At 41.6% G+C, this 14,819-nt stretch overlaps 1 protein-coding gene across 1 annotated transcript in view; it reads right to left on the reverse strand.

Annotated features, from left to right (window-relative positions):
• The window catches only part of GFOD1 (Gfo/Idh/MocA-like oxidoreductase domain containing 1), a 71,700-nt gene that overhangs the window by 41,665 nt on the left and 15,216 nt on the right, over nt 1-14,819 (reverse strand). The gene's annotated exons all lie outside the window — the stretch shown is intronic.

Consider the following 14,819-nt stretch of genomic DNA (forward strand, 5'->3'; position numbering starts at 1 on the left):
TTGTGAGCTCAGTCTGAATGTTTCCAGAAAGGACCACAAACCGTTCTGTCAGAAAAAAGAGAACATTTCTCTATTACAGAAAGAGGGAAGTGGTTGAATGTCTTTCTTTTTACCTTTAGAAACTGAACTAGAACACAACTCTCTAGGAGAACACAGCCAGAAGCCCTATGGCTACAGCCAATCGGATGTAGCAGGCTCAGGAAGAATAGGGCAAAGGTTATTAAAAACAGGAAGGAAAATAAGAATGAAATTGTCATACCTTCCGAGTGCTAGTGATTACACTGAATTACACCAAGCCCATTAGAAACAGCAGAAAGGCAACCTGGCACTAGCATTCCTCACTGGGTATTCAACAGATCTTGATCACTCTTGCAAAGTCCAAAAACCAATAGAAAACACAGGTTCATCTAAGATGAGAATCTCCTTGTTCTTGACCCTCTGTTTCTGCTCCAGCCTTTTTTTTCTGGAACTCAACCATATCTGTAACAACTTGGACTACACCAAACACTGCACTGCTGTGTGTACCAGCACAGAGATGAAGCAGAGTACAAACTGCTATCCCACCAAAATGGCAGGAGTTTTACACCTGCTTTGAATGAAACAGACAAACAGAATAGTGAATTCATGCCATGTTTATAGTTTATATTTGATTAACAGATTATTCATTTCTTGGAAAGTTTAATATTTAATGTAATCACAGCATAACAAAAGAGTGCTACATTGCTTGGCTCTTGAGGGTAGAAATTCCCATTGATTACAGCTGAAATCTTTCACAGAATCTGAAAAAAACCCTGCACTTTTCCCTAACTGAGCAGCAGTACAGGCACTGAGCAATCAATCACTGCTTAAGGTTCTTGTCTCATTACTCTCACACACGATGTTAATTCAATTGTTTGCCAAGATTAGAGTGCTAATATAACCACTGATTGCTGATATTCCTTATCACACAAACATTATAGCAGTATTAACCATATAGCATTCAGCATCACTAATGCGACCTTACAATACTACAACAGTACTAATACAATTGCTGGTGTTCTCACTCAGGACATAATTTTATGATTCTGTCCAAACCTTATTTCTCCTGCTTTACTCATGCTCTCCTCACCACTCTCTCCCACCTTCTGTGGTCCTGTTACATACAATGCTCTGACTGGATTTTCTTTTCTGCCTCTGCATCTTACCCCTGGAAAATTTTATCTGCAGTTTCAACTGTATCCAAACTGATGGCACACTAATGTATGACTACTTCCAGGCTACTCCCTTTCAGCACTCTGTAAATGCTTGGCCTGTCTTTCAGACAGCACATCCACAATATCTAGCCTTCAGCTCAAGTACAACACAGTAAAAAGGAATGCTTATTTTGCCTCCTCTTGCCTGAGGACAACACAGCTCATCCCTGTACCATTAGCTGTCAGCTTGGATACGCACTGCATTTATGTCTGCAGATCTGGATTATGCTGAAGCTCTTGCTGAGACAGAGCTTATCCTAATAGCCTCTCCTTATTTCCTCAGTTCTCTGCAGGAGGATACTTTTCTTCCAGACCAGAAACATGTCTCTCTGGAGTTTCACTTTAAAAGGGTTAAGCTAAATAGAAAAATGGGTCTGTTGTTCCCAAACAGAGCTACCTGCTAGTTAGTAACAGAAAACTCACTTTAAATTCTTATCTTATTTTCACCTATGTTAACACAGGAGTAGAAAGCACATCCTAAATGTATTTTTTGCACAGTATTTGTACAGTTCTTCCTTTCTCACGCATTCGGTACCAAACATCTCAACAACTCCAACATCATTTCCTCCAGTCCTGATAAGGAGAAGCTTGCTCTCTTCCACCCAAATGGCTTCAGTAAATATCACAGCCCAAACCTGTCACTATCACCAGCTCTCTCTCAGAGATGCATTCTTGCATGGAACTTATGTTTGGTTTCAAGCCTTCCATCTTCTACCCTCAGCCTTTCTACCATTCCTCACTGCTGAGCCACTGATTCCTGCTTCTGATCACTCTCTGAAGGCTTCCTCTATCACCCAAATATCTGGTTTTCCAACAAATCTTTTCATGCTCTCCTTCATCCTGCCTTTGCCATTGCTAGTGCTTCTCTCCTGCATTTTATTTTCTATGTCAACTTTTCTGTGTCAGAACTGACATTCTGGCCTCAGAAAAATATTATACCCTTGCCTTCTCCTCACTCCCCTATATACCATCTATATTGACTTCTGTAAAGATGGAAAGCTCATCCATCAGAATCAGCTTTCTGCTCTGTGTTGATACAATGCCTAGCACAGTACAGTCTTGCTCATGTGCCAAATATGTCCTATGGTATTATAATGTTTAAAATGGCAATATATTCTATGTATGTTCCATGTGCAGATCTAATATATGGTCACATGCATCTTCACTTCCTCTGGATACAAGTACTATGTGTACCAAAACAGTCAAGTGATAGAAGTGAGTGAACAAAACACACCACTACTTTTGCTATTTGAATGTAAATCTGGAATTTTAAAGTAAGATAGATATTTTAGAGGAGAAGTACTATTTTAGTTTAGTAGCCACCCACAGAATTGGGAAACAATTGGTCTAAATCCTTGACTAATTCTTAAAATGTTTCCTAACTACTCACAGATTCTCTAGGTTGTCTGTTGTAGAAACAGTTTTATCTGCATCTTGTTTTATTACAGGATAGCTTATTCTACTCTTCTTAAAGGAAGAAACTACACTGGTGTAAACCACCTTTATAACTAAACAGCTGCAGCACTACTGTTTTTGTTTTTGTAACTATTTCAGGTTTCAGCATGGCTTAATAAGTGAAAGCCAAGCCTGAGTTTAGCCCATTCAGTCAGTCATAAACTCGTAAACAACATCATCATTTGGAATCACTACCCTGAATGAGAACAATCAAGAAAGCGTACATGGATATTCCTACCTGTAATCTACCTTATTTTAAGTTTTGTCCCCATTTTGAAGGTCAGATGTTGTAACACATTCTGGAGTCATAGAACCATGGAACAATTTGGGTTGCAAAGGACCTCAAAGACCATCTAGTTCCAACCTCTCTATCACAGGTAGGGACACCTTCCATTACATCAGGTCACTCAAAGACCCATCCAATCAGGCCCTTGAACACTTCAAGGGATGGGGTATCCACAACTTCTCTGGGTAACCTGTTCCAGTGCCTCATCACCCTCACAGTAAAGAATTTCTTCTTAATATCTAATAGCCCATCCCCTTTCAGTTTAAAGCACTAGGCCTTGTTTTGTCACTACATGCCCTTGTAAAAAGTCCCTCTCCAAGTCATGGGAGTCATGCTTGGTGTTGCCTTTACACCAGTGGAGACAGCATCAAACACTGCTCTCCGAGCTCATGTCTACACTGCAAGCACAGCTTGACTGCTGCACGTGCTGACACGCTTGAGTGAGTTTTTCTCTAGCAGCAAAAGCAATGAAACCACAGCAGCATGGAGTTTCACAGACCACAGGATGCCTGGTGGCTTTGCACAGGGTGTGCTGATGTCTGTGCTACTGCAGCTTCACTGCTGCTGATCGTCAGCCTGGCTCGGTTAGGGCATGCAGGGCACCAACTTGACATCTTCGTATCTGGGTGCAGTTTTGAGTTTCCAGGGCAGGAAAATACAACTCTCACCCTGGTTTTGTTCTTGTTGTGCTTCCACCTTCCTTACTTGAAAGCCTGAGCCCTCAGCTGGTGTGGTCCGGAATGTTTGAGATGGGAAAGCCATGTCTCTTGCCTGAAAAAAATCTTGTCTTCTGTGTGTGTTAAAGGGATGGAACCACATTCATATGTGGTCAAATCTATGGTATAAGAAGGCCCTAAAATGAGGCAATGGCAAAAAGCATATCCAAATCACCAAGGAGAACCTTTTGCTTGTCCAGGCATACAAACCAAGCACAGATAAACCAGCTCTGACTGTGCAAGATATTTTTAATCCAGAATTTTATGTGACTTGGCAGGATTGGAAAAAGTCTGAAAGGCAAAAAGGGTCAGAAGGGAATTTTACTGCAGTGTCTGCTCAAAACTACATAAGCTCTTAGTTACACTTTTCCGGCATGCACCAGTGAAGTGGAAAGAGTTTTAGTACGGTTCACTGCCAGAACGCAAAATTAAACTAAAGAACAGAAAATCTGCTGAAGTTTAGCATGTCTGCCTCACTCACTAAGGCTCCTGTAACACTCAGAAACCCTACAAAACACAAAAACAACAACAAAAATCCCAACCACAATGCAAATGTTTGTGTGCTTGAAAGCTTGGGAGTTTTTCCCAAACATCATCAGTTCATCAGATAAAAGACAATGTGCCTACTGTGCCTAAAAAGATATTTCTATATACCTTAGATCCCCTTTAAGCACCATGACTGCACACTGCCAATAAAACAAAGCATTTGCAGTAAAACAGCTTAAAATCTACCCAAAAGCTGCATGCAATTCTTAAAGGGTAATGCTCCTCCTTTTTATATACACATACTTATCTGTATTTTCTAAAGAAATATCACAAAGTTACTACTTTGTTATAAAAATGTTTTTTTTTTTGGTGAGACAAATTAGCTATATTGTACTTTAGAATCACTCCTTTGATTTAGCATGAAACCCTTAGGAACCTATGTGTGAAATGAAACTGCCAATATACATGCTATTGAGCATCTAATTATTGTGTTTAACAAGGAAATAATATGCATTTAGTTGCTGAAGGTTATTAGAATGTGGGAGACACCACACATGTGACAAAAGTTCATCCACTCTACAAGGACAAGCTGGATCACATAATGCTACTTGATCTAAGCAATAGCAGAAAGGGCAGCAAATGCTGAAATGATCTAAAATTGAACTGAACAGAAAACTTAAAAAGAGGCTCTGCCAAAGTCTTTCATGTGTCTCCTGGAGGGCAAAGACAGCAGCAGAAGTAGGGAAGCTTTACTTGTTCAGGCTACAAGCACTGAATGATGAACTGATCCCTATACCAAAAGTTCAGCCAGCTGACACAGTTAAGATTGCAATGCCCACTGAAAAACTGATTCCCTATAAATTGGAACATATCAGATGCCAACAGAACAATCCCCTTCAGTCATAATACAGTCTGATTCTTAAGAGCATAGAGGTCACTTCACTACATTCCTTTAAGTTTAAAACCACTTTAAAATATTTATATACTTATTACAGGAGCATTTTAAAGCATTTTTACCATAGGATGAAATGTAGTAGTATAAATAAGATTCATATCCTCATATTCTACCAGTGAAATCATTGGGTATTTTATGCAAAAATTTTGAATAAGCAAGGACTCTAATAATTACAAGCTGCCCTATAGAGTTCAATATTGGGACTGCTGGAGACTTTGTCTTCAAACACTGATCACAAATTTCACATTTTATCATTTGCTAGGGTTTGCATACCCCAGTAGAGGCTCAGTAGAAGGTAATGATAGCACATATCTTCTGTCCCTGACAAGAAATGCTCCTGGAGCTCTCCACAGGAAGAAAGCATGCATGGGAATCAAAAGGCTGCTCAAGGTTTCATAAAAGGCAAAGGGCTTAACCCTCAAACCTCAATTGCCAAAGTCAAAGGTACAGCCAACACCATTTATCAAATGCATATATGACCTGGGTTACTCTGATTACTTTCACCTTTAGGGCACTTTCACCTAAGACTTTTCACAAGTCACTTGTCTGTGAAGAACCATCTACATAAGCTCAAAACTCTGTTGAGTTTTTTCTCCCAGTTTTGATCATCCTGTCTTATTCATCTCCTTGCCATTGTGCAGTCTGTTAACAGTATTTCTTCATTAGGTTAAGATGCAGCTGTTAGTGCTTATTTCACAGCAATCATCATGAACAGCACAGGATCCTGCATTTAAAGTCTCTACCATGCACATCTGTACCGCTGTCAAGCACCCTGTCAGGATCTCTCCTGAAAGGCCAAACACTTTCTTCAGCTGTGTCTGCAGTGGCATTTATTCCCACTCTTCAAGTCAGGAGTGAATCAAAGACTACACACTGTGAGAAATAAATCTATATAAATGTCAATATTACTTACAACAGAGCAGGAGTCACTGTTTCAGCCCAGGCTGTAGGTAACACACACATCTTTCAAGCTTCAGAGTCACGTGAACTGGAAGGACTATGATAAAAATTGGAAGGAAAAATAATTCTGCTATCCCACCACCACTACCTCCAGTTTGTAATTCAACCCAGCTCACAAAGCAAATCCAGCAGTATCCCTTATGTTACAATAATATGCTAATTAGCACAGTAATACCCTCTCTATTACCCTTGCCTCAGCACATTTTAATTACACTGTAACCTAAGCAGACGTGACTAAACACCTAAATGTGGGTATGCCATCAATGGCAGCGTTTGAGGCCAGGTAGGTGTTTTGAGCAAACTGATACAGTGGAATGTGTCCCTGCCATGGCAGGAGCGTTGGACTAGCTGAGATTTAAAGGTCCATTCCAACCCAAACCATTCTGTGATTCTACCAAACAGAAGCAGTTTTCCACATGTTGATGATTACATGGCAAAATGCTACTGCAGACAGAGCAAATTTGTATGTTAACATACAGAGGTAAAAACATACAAGGTAAAACCAGGAAATCCTAGCAAGGTGTCAGGTAACTCTGATGACTTGTAATAATTACTATAAAGTTTTAAATTCTGTGCTCTTTACTTTAAATGTTAGTACTGTTTTTCAGCCTGACATTTCCAAGCTTGGGTACGTGCTTGAGGACGTCAGACCTCAAGATCTAAAAAAAAAAAAAAAAAAATTTACCTCAGAACAAAAGGTCACTTTTTACCACCTCATTAAAATGTACGTATTTCCACTCCAAAACCCAGCTAGTTTTCTCCAAGACAAACGCACTTCTAAAAATCAGGCTACTGTGGTTCATCAAGTCCATTGTTTCCAAAAGTAAATAGCCATTATCCTTAATGATTCAGTAATCACTCCCTTCCCTTAAATGAAGGGCTTTGAAGGTGATAGGGGAAAGGCTGCTTGGGTCAGATAGCCTCAGTGGGAAAGAGCAGCCAGCTTTTGTGCTGTTGTATTTGCAGGAAGACTTGCTCTTGTTTTTATTATAGATAGGTTTTGTTTTGTTTCCCAAAGAGAGGAGTTACAGTAATTCAAGAAAGAATAAAGAATTACCATTACACCCTTCAACCGAGTAGGAAGGTTGCCACACAACTCCTACTAGCTGTTAGAATGTCATAACTGACATCATGAAACTGGATAAGAAACCAGAGCTCAGGAAAACAAAGTTTAAGGCTCTATCTCCCTTCACATGGATACACATTAAATTTCCTGAAGAGGGGTCCCAGCTCCCACCAAAAAGCCTTGTAGCAATGTAGACTCACACCTTTCACTGCCCCAGGTTTGACTCATCTGTGTGCAGGAAAATAACTCATATTGACTATGTGGTAAAGCAAGCTTTGTAACTTGTACAGTCACTTGTAAAACCAGCTCTTGAGAGAATTTATACTCTGGCTTGAAAACGCAGATTATCTTTCCTCTCTTCAGTGCCTTTGAGTCACTCCAAGATGATGTTAAATCCAGTAGGATTTAACAGCAGGAAAACTCAGCACTGGGTTCTCCACTCCCACTCAAGTTAGGGTCATGGAGTTGAGCACTGCTGACTGCTTCTGAAAATCTCATCCAAAGGACCCAGTCCAAAGCAGGCTAATTCCCTGGACAACTAACTCATTTAGACTTGTACAGACTCTGGCTTCAGGCCAGGCTACATTAGCATCCCACAGAGCAATGTGTTTTAACAATTTACCATCCAACAGCTCTTAAAATTCTCAGCATCTCTGACTGAGCTACAATAAAACACGTTGTTATTTAACATTATTTTCATAGTGCATATAGTGCATTTTGGACTTTTTTCCAAGGAGGAGTGACTAAACTAAGCTGGACTACCTAAGAGACTACCTGGACTATGGACTACCTAAGAGACCAGTGCTGTCATTTACAAGGAGGGCCTGCAAGCACCAAACACACAAAATCATGCATTCTCACAGGCTTTACAAAAGCACAACTCAATTTCTCCATAGAATACAGGCAATTCAGTTAATAAGAAGTAGCCACACATCACAACCAGTCACCAAGAGCCTTGTGGCATGGCACATTTCTGTCACAGGTTAGCAAGTGATTCTTATTCAGGAGCTACAGTCTACAAGAAAGTATTGTATTAATTAAACTACTAATAAGTATCTGAAAAACCCTAAGATGACCAACAACTGCATTATGTTACATTTCTTGATGCTGGTGGAATGTGTCCAGGAAAGAATAACCAAAGCTTGGTTACTGCTGGTACAATCTTGCTCTACTAAGAGAGTAAAGGGTTCCTCCATCATAGGAAGAATGATGTCTTAAAGTTGCCCTAAGGAGACAATGAGGAACTTCAATAAATGGCTTTGACTGTAGAATTTTTTTTCTGAATTTGAAATTCATTGTTATTCAGCAATATTCAGAGTTCAGCACATTTGTTACACAATTCAGGGTCCAGTTTCAGAAGCTGTCAGGTCTGACTAACCTAAGGGAGACAGAGCTTTGCTGATCGGTGCAGAGAAGCATTAAACTGATATATTTACAAAAACTGTGAATTATACATAAGTTTTTGTATGAACTAGACAGGTTTAATGTGCCACACATTCTTCATGTATTACAGCCATGTCTCTTAATACAACAATCACATTTTATCATTCTGTGAATTTAAAGCTGGTGGAAGCATAAGACTGACATCTCCAGAGACTTGTATGTGCTCCTGAACAGAAGAGCAACTATGATTTCTTCCACAGCATTCACACCAGTGCATCCAACCCAAAATGGGCCGAATGCCCAAGAGAATGGGGGTTTCAGCTTCCATCCTCATGCAGCTCTCAGCCATTCTTCTGAGAAGACAGCTGAGGGCATTCACTCAGGGTGGGTAACCTAACTTCATTGTGTTAGGAGACTGGTCTCCCATAGCACCTGAAAAAGACCGAAAAAACTGTCCCTCAAAATTCAGCATGCAAGGGGGAACTCGTTTGAGGGAACCTCTCCCATCATGAGGTATCACCTCAGCTGCAACTTTACATATATTTTATAGTTGATACAATCTGGGGAGTGCACCTACAAATCCCCAGGGTCTAATAACACCATACTAACGTTTGGTGTAATCCCATTTACTCAAGCTATGCCTCTGAAACACCCACAGCATGTTCACTAACAAGACCTCTGTGCTCAGTAGGCTGTGTCCACCTCTGGGTTTCCTGATGCAGCAAAATCCTTGACCTTCTTAATGCAGAGCTGACACGTCATCTCAGTCCATCTAATATTTAAGTAAGCTTCCCAAAAGGCCACCATTTCCCCTGTGAGACTGTTCTGCCTTGATGCTATGAAATTCCATCTTCAGCTCAGGCACACAGAACAAATGTTCCTGTAAAGCATATGCTTAGTTTTCTTAACTGGCTGCATCTCATCATCACCCTCTTCTGCCAGCTCTGAAACGCTGCTAGAACATCACCCAATTGAATGGCAAAAGCTGCTGGCAGGCTTGCAATGAATAGACTGAGCTGCTCACTGAAGAGCTGAAAAAGAAAAATCACAGTCACTGTCTACCCACCTATCTGACACAGCCGAGATCCACAGGCACATCAGACCAAACACCCTTGTACAGCCTGCCTTCACAGAGAGCAGAGCAGTGTGAAAGCACACCAACCAAATCCTGCAGACCACTCGTAGGGGTACGGAGGGAAAACACAACCCCTTAGTAACAGCCATTGTAAAAGGTCTGGGAAAACACAATTTTCTTGTGCATGCTTCTCTGATCCAGACAGCTCTACAATAGTGACTGCTTACACATTCAGCATTGATTCTGCAGGCCTTAAGTGGTTTAGATGCTCTCATGGATCATCTGACCACACACCAGAAGATGGATTGTGACCACAGCATTATTTTTGCTTTTTACTACACCACTGGGATATGCTTTCAGTTGGAAACCAATCTGGGGGATTATTTAGCTCCAACCTTTTCTGTCACAGTGGTCTAACCCCCAGCCCATTTTAATGGCATTTGAATGCAGTTCTGTAGATTATATGAGGCATCAGTAAACTGAGGTAATTTCCTCAATCACACCAACAGACAACATGGCATCAATGTAGAAGTACGGGTATATGTGAATTTGAAGAATGGAACAGCAAGGGTTGAAGAGAACTCATTAAGGTATTAAAAACTGGAGTTACATGGAAATATTGTGATTAAATTAATAAAGGACAGTATAGCCTGACTACAAAGTACCTCTTTCAGCAGAGAGATCATTGTGATGGAATCCCCGTAAAGAAAAATATTTAAGATTAGATATATCACAAAAATATGCCGCAAAGAAAACTCTTCTCTGTCCAGGAGATTAGTTAGGTGACCTCTACAGTTTTGTCTGTCTCAAATGGCTATGATCATATGACACAGTAAGAGAGCTGGTCTGTCAGAGACAAAGCCAAACCTAAGTGGTTGTTTTCTTGACGAATCCACAGCAGCTTATTACAAAGACGTTAAGACCTGTTCTTCCAGTATGATTATGGAATGGCATGATTATGCCAGCCCTCTCTCTGAACACCTTTTTTTTTTCCAATGGCCTGTGACTATTACAAGAGAGTGCAGCCCTGGGACTAAGAACATTATTGCACATCTGTACCAGCTAAAATACCCACCGCCACACCCATAACACTAAGTAAAACTTGGCAGAATACATTCAAATGACAAAATTCATCTGCTCCCTGTCAGATCACGGTATTTTAGTAGGCTTTGCTCATGGAACATTAACGTTACAACTGTTGGAGCTCAGAGCTTAGATGGCAAAGTAAGCAGTGGAGGATGGGAGCAGAGCAAAATGTCATTTTAGCATTGTTCCTAGAATAAAATCAGAGAGGAAAGAAGCTACTAGCCAGATGTGGAACTTGCAAGACTGACAAACAATAGCACGAAGAAAAAGGGCAATAGCCACCAACCAGATTCCTTTTTCTGTGGCCATGTCAACTGCTCCAACTCAATGTTTCTATGTCTACTTAGCTTCCCTGTGACAAGATGCTTCAAGGAGAAACCACACACAACACCCAGTTCTCCCACAAACACATCCCACATGAACATCATAGCTATGGGTACAAAGGCAGCCTCTTCTGTTCTCCAGTCAGTTTATGGTCAGCTGAGCCAAAACCTCTCATGCCAGATCCAGCATCATAAGCCTGTTATTGGATTTGCTGAATTCCTTCTGGGTGAGGTATGTTTTCTACAAGATTATGATTCCCAAATACACTGAAGGAGGCCACATTCAACAGCTTCTAATGAACATTACTGTTATTTTTGTTTTCTGCAAATGAGTGCAGGAGGAACAAGGGTGAGATGTGCTTAAGCCCATGGGGCTAGCACACAGGTACACTGGTACCTAGGCAGTCTTTCCCTCCTGCACCCCAGACTTCTGATCCCCATTGACTGCTGTCTGACAAACACAGCACTAACAGTAGTAAGTGAATTCATACAGGCTCCCCATAACTGCTCCTAAGTCACAGTGCAAATCAACCTAATTGTATCAGCAGCCTTCTCTGCTCTCCACTCCGCTCTGCAAAGAGCCTTCCCAGAGGGCCAGTCAACCAGGTGAAGGAAGCAAGCACATTTCTGCTTGTCCCAGTCTGCTGGAGCAGGGCAAAGGCTCAGTTACCTCATGAATAATGCATTGCTTGTTTATGCAACTCCAGGGATCCACTTCAAATCAGCCTATGGTCTCTGGAATTACTTTCAGCATACTTGGCCAGACTCTTTGGTAGGGAAATCAAAAAGCTGCTTTCAAAATTTTCTCTGCTCACTTGAAGCTTTCACCCCTCTCTTCTATACATAATCCAGAAGAAAGGAGACATGATTTTCTGGTCACTCCAGTTTCATGCTGGTACCGCTCAGCTGACTTCGGTAGATTTACCCCTCATGTGCTGTGACACAGCAAGCTTCAAAGATGGCTTAATAGCATACAGGGATGTACCAGCAATTCAGAAACTAGTCAGGAGGAGATCAATCTGCATGCAGCATCATCAGTGCCTCCTAAGCAGATGGTTAAGCATGAATTATCACAAAAAGGGCTAACAGTCTTTTCTTACTTGTTGTAGAGGTGGAATCTGAAATAATGAACAAGCGGTGTAAGAGGGAGAGGTTAAACTCATAGGGGGTGAAATTACAAGATATTCCTCCACTCTACAAAAAAATCTTTTTAAATACTGGCTCTTATCCCAGAGGTTTGACCCCAGAGGATATGATGTCAGTATGCCAATGCAATAGCAGAAGCAAACCTTGAAATGTAATGTCAGCTCCTCCTTGTAAACCTCATCTAATCCAAAATATTTCACATGAGAAAAACTTGCATAAAAAGGAGCCAGGAGGAGAAAAACATAGCTCAACTATACAAAGTCATGCATACCCATGTTAGGAAAAGGCTGAGTTGTTCATGGGGCCAATTCAAGCAAGTCACCTTAACAGCTCCCTTAGCCCCCCTTTCCAAGCCCAGTGTTTAAAAATGTGCCACTACAGGCTGTGAATCTAGTGAGAAATGGACAACACTTTGTTTGCTCTCCCTCTACACTGGGCGTGACTGAACCACAGATCAGTCTGAAGACACCCACAGGCAATTTCTTGCCTACAAACCACTGCTTGAAGCTGCCTGGAGAATACTCAAGTACTGCATGCACTAGGAAAGTGTCTCAATGAAGAAGGCTGCAGGGGCATCATCGGGGCATTTAATTCTATTCAAACAACAGCAAGTAAGTTTGAGCCCACCTAACTGTAATGCCTGCTGAACACCTGAAATGCACTGCATGGGAACCACTACACAGAGCTAAAGTAGCAACAAAGAGCAAGCTCTGATGAAGCTTGGACCAGTGGTGTTACCTTTCCAGAACATGAAGAAAAGCACTGATCTGGAGGCTCTCCTCAAAAAAAAAAAATTGCAGACTTTTAAATTCATTTTCTACACACAGGTTGAGGTCAGGCTAGGTGACACTAGCAGGCCATCTGCTTACAGCACATTTCAGCAATCATCTTGGGAAGACAGCTCATATACCCAAAAGTATGGGAGGCTGAGGCACACACAGACACATTCCAGGTCACTTCAAACAGACCTTACTGTGTTTAGCAAAAACTTCTGGAATTACTCAACAAGCTCTTATCGAATGTCTCATGGCTTATTGATGCTGAAACACCTATTCATCACCTCTGTTTAATAAACAAGAATTTCTAATTGTGCCTGACTTCTCTTTGCCTTCCTAATCTTCTAAAGGAAGGCTAACTTTCCATCCTTCACTATCACAGTGATGTTATCAGTAACCTGCTGTACTTGGTGCCCAAAGTGTTTTCTGCCTGACCAGAATAGTTCTTGGTACCTCAGTGGGGAGTTTTTAGTGCCAGACAGGTTGCTTTATTCCTCCACTCAGGAGTCTTGAAGTTCATCTCCACAGGGAAAGAGCCTTTACAGTCTTTCTCTGAAAAGTTCAAGCTTGAAGAAAAGAAAGTAAAGGTAACACATTTTGTTTAACCTTTTTCACCACCAAAGCATATGGCTAGCATTTTCACTTCCAGGGAAGGTTCATTAATTCACTGCATCTTTGTGTTGGAGATATGTGACAGTTCTCATTGAAGTCAATGATGTCTTCTTCCCTCTCAGTTTACCCTTTCCCAGAGTGATGCAAACCTCACTTCAGGTCCTGCCCCAGCCCTCTCCTCCCAGCTGCATCTCACTGTCAGGGGACCACCACAACCATCACCATGTGAGCCTCTGCAGCACATCCTAGGGGCAATCGGTGCACAACCCTTTCCAGGCAAGCAGCCTGTAGTGGGAGGGAGGGAGACAGGGAACAGCTCCCAGGCAAGAGGGAGGGCAGACAAGGGAATCTGAAAGTAACAAGAGCTACACCCTCCTTCCCCTTCCATTTTTTGCAAGCCTAGTCCCAGAAGCACAGCCTGCTCACTCTCCTATCCCCTGCCCTGCCAGCCTTTATTCAGCTGGCTTCCTCAGGCCAAATTGGTCAGCATGATGGGGCGCTTTTCCATTTTGTGTTTTCATCTATTTTTCCCATTTCTAACAAGGGAGGGGACTCATACTCTGCCCTGAGAGCAGCCCCTCTCCTCTTATCATTTGACTGAAACACGTCCTCCTCTTCCAGGCAAATGTTATCTGAAGTTTTCAAGCAGTGCATTTTCAAAGACAAGAAGTGCCAAAGAACACTGCTACACCTTTTCACCATTTCCCACAAGGCTGGGCATGGCTTGCCACGTTGCTGTGACATTCAGAGAACCTGCAAGTGTCTGTCTCCTCCAAAGAGGGCAGAAGGACAACTTAGGTGGTTTCTACTCCTAAAACAGGACTTTAACCTCAACAGCCTATGCTACTCCCCACCCCTCGTAAGTCTTTTCTTTTTTTGGCACTGTTTCTAAACAAAGGTAACAAGCCAAACACAGGCCACCAAATGTAAGAAAGTCAGCCACACAGAAAGAAATACAATATTCTCTGATCTGACTAGAATTTGCTGCTGCCCAGATAGCAGTGGCAGCATGGCTCACTGTCCATTTCCATCACAAATTCCATTCTCTTTATCCCACTCCCAGGATTTACAGATTTTTATTCCTCTGAGATAAAACTCAGCAAAAAGGCATCAGCCATAAAACAAGCTTTGCACCAGAAAAGAAGTAGTATTTGTTTGTAAAGAAAAACAATTTGGTCTAGCCACTTCCAATCTCACGGAAATGCTGAAACAATGCAAGCAACTGTGTTTGGCTTTCCATCTCTTGTAATGCTGCTTTCAGT

The sequence above is a fragment of the Anomalospiza imberbis genome, chromosome 1 (genome assembly GCF_031753505.1).
Source record: "Anomalospiza imberbis isolate Cuckoo-Finch-1a 21T00152 chromosome 1, ASM3175350v1, whole genome shotgun sequence".
Taxonomy (NCBI): Eukaryota; Metazoa; Chordata; class Aves; order Passeriformes; family Viduidae; genus Anomalospiza; species Anomalospiza imberbis.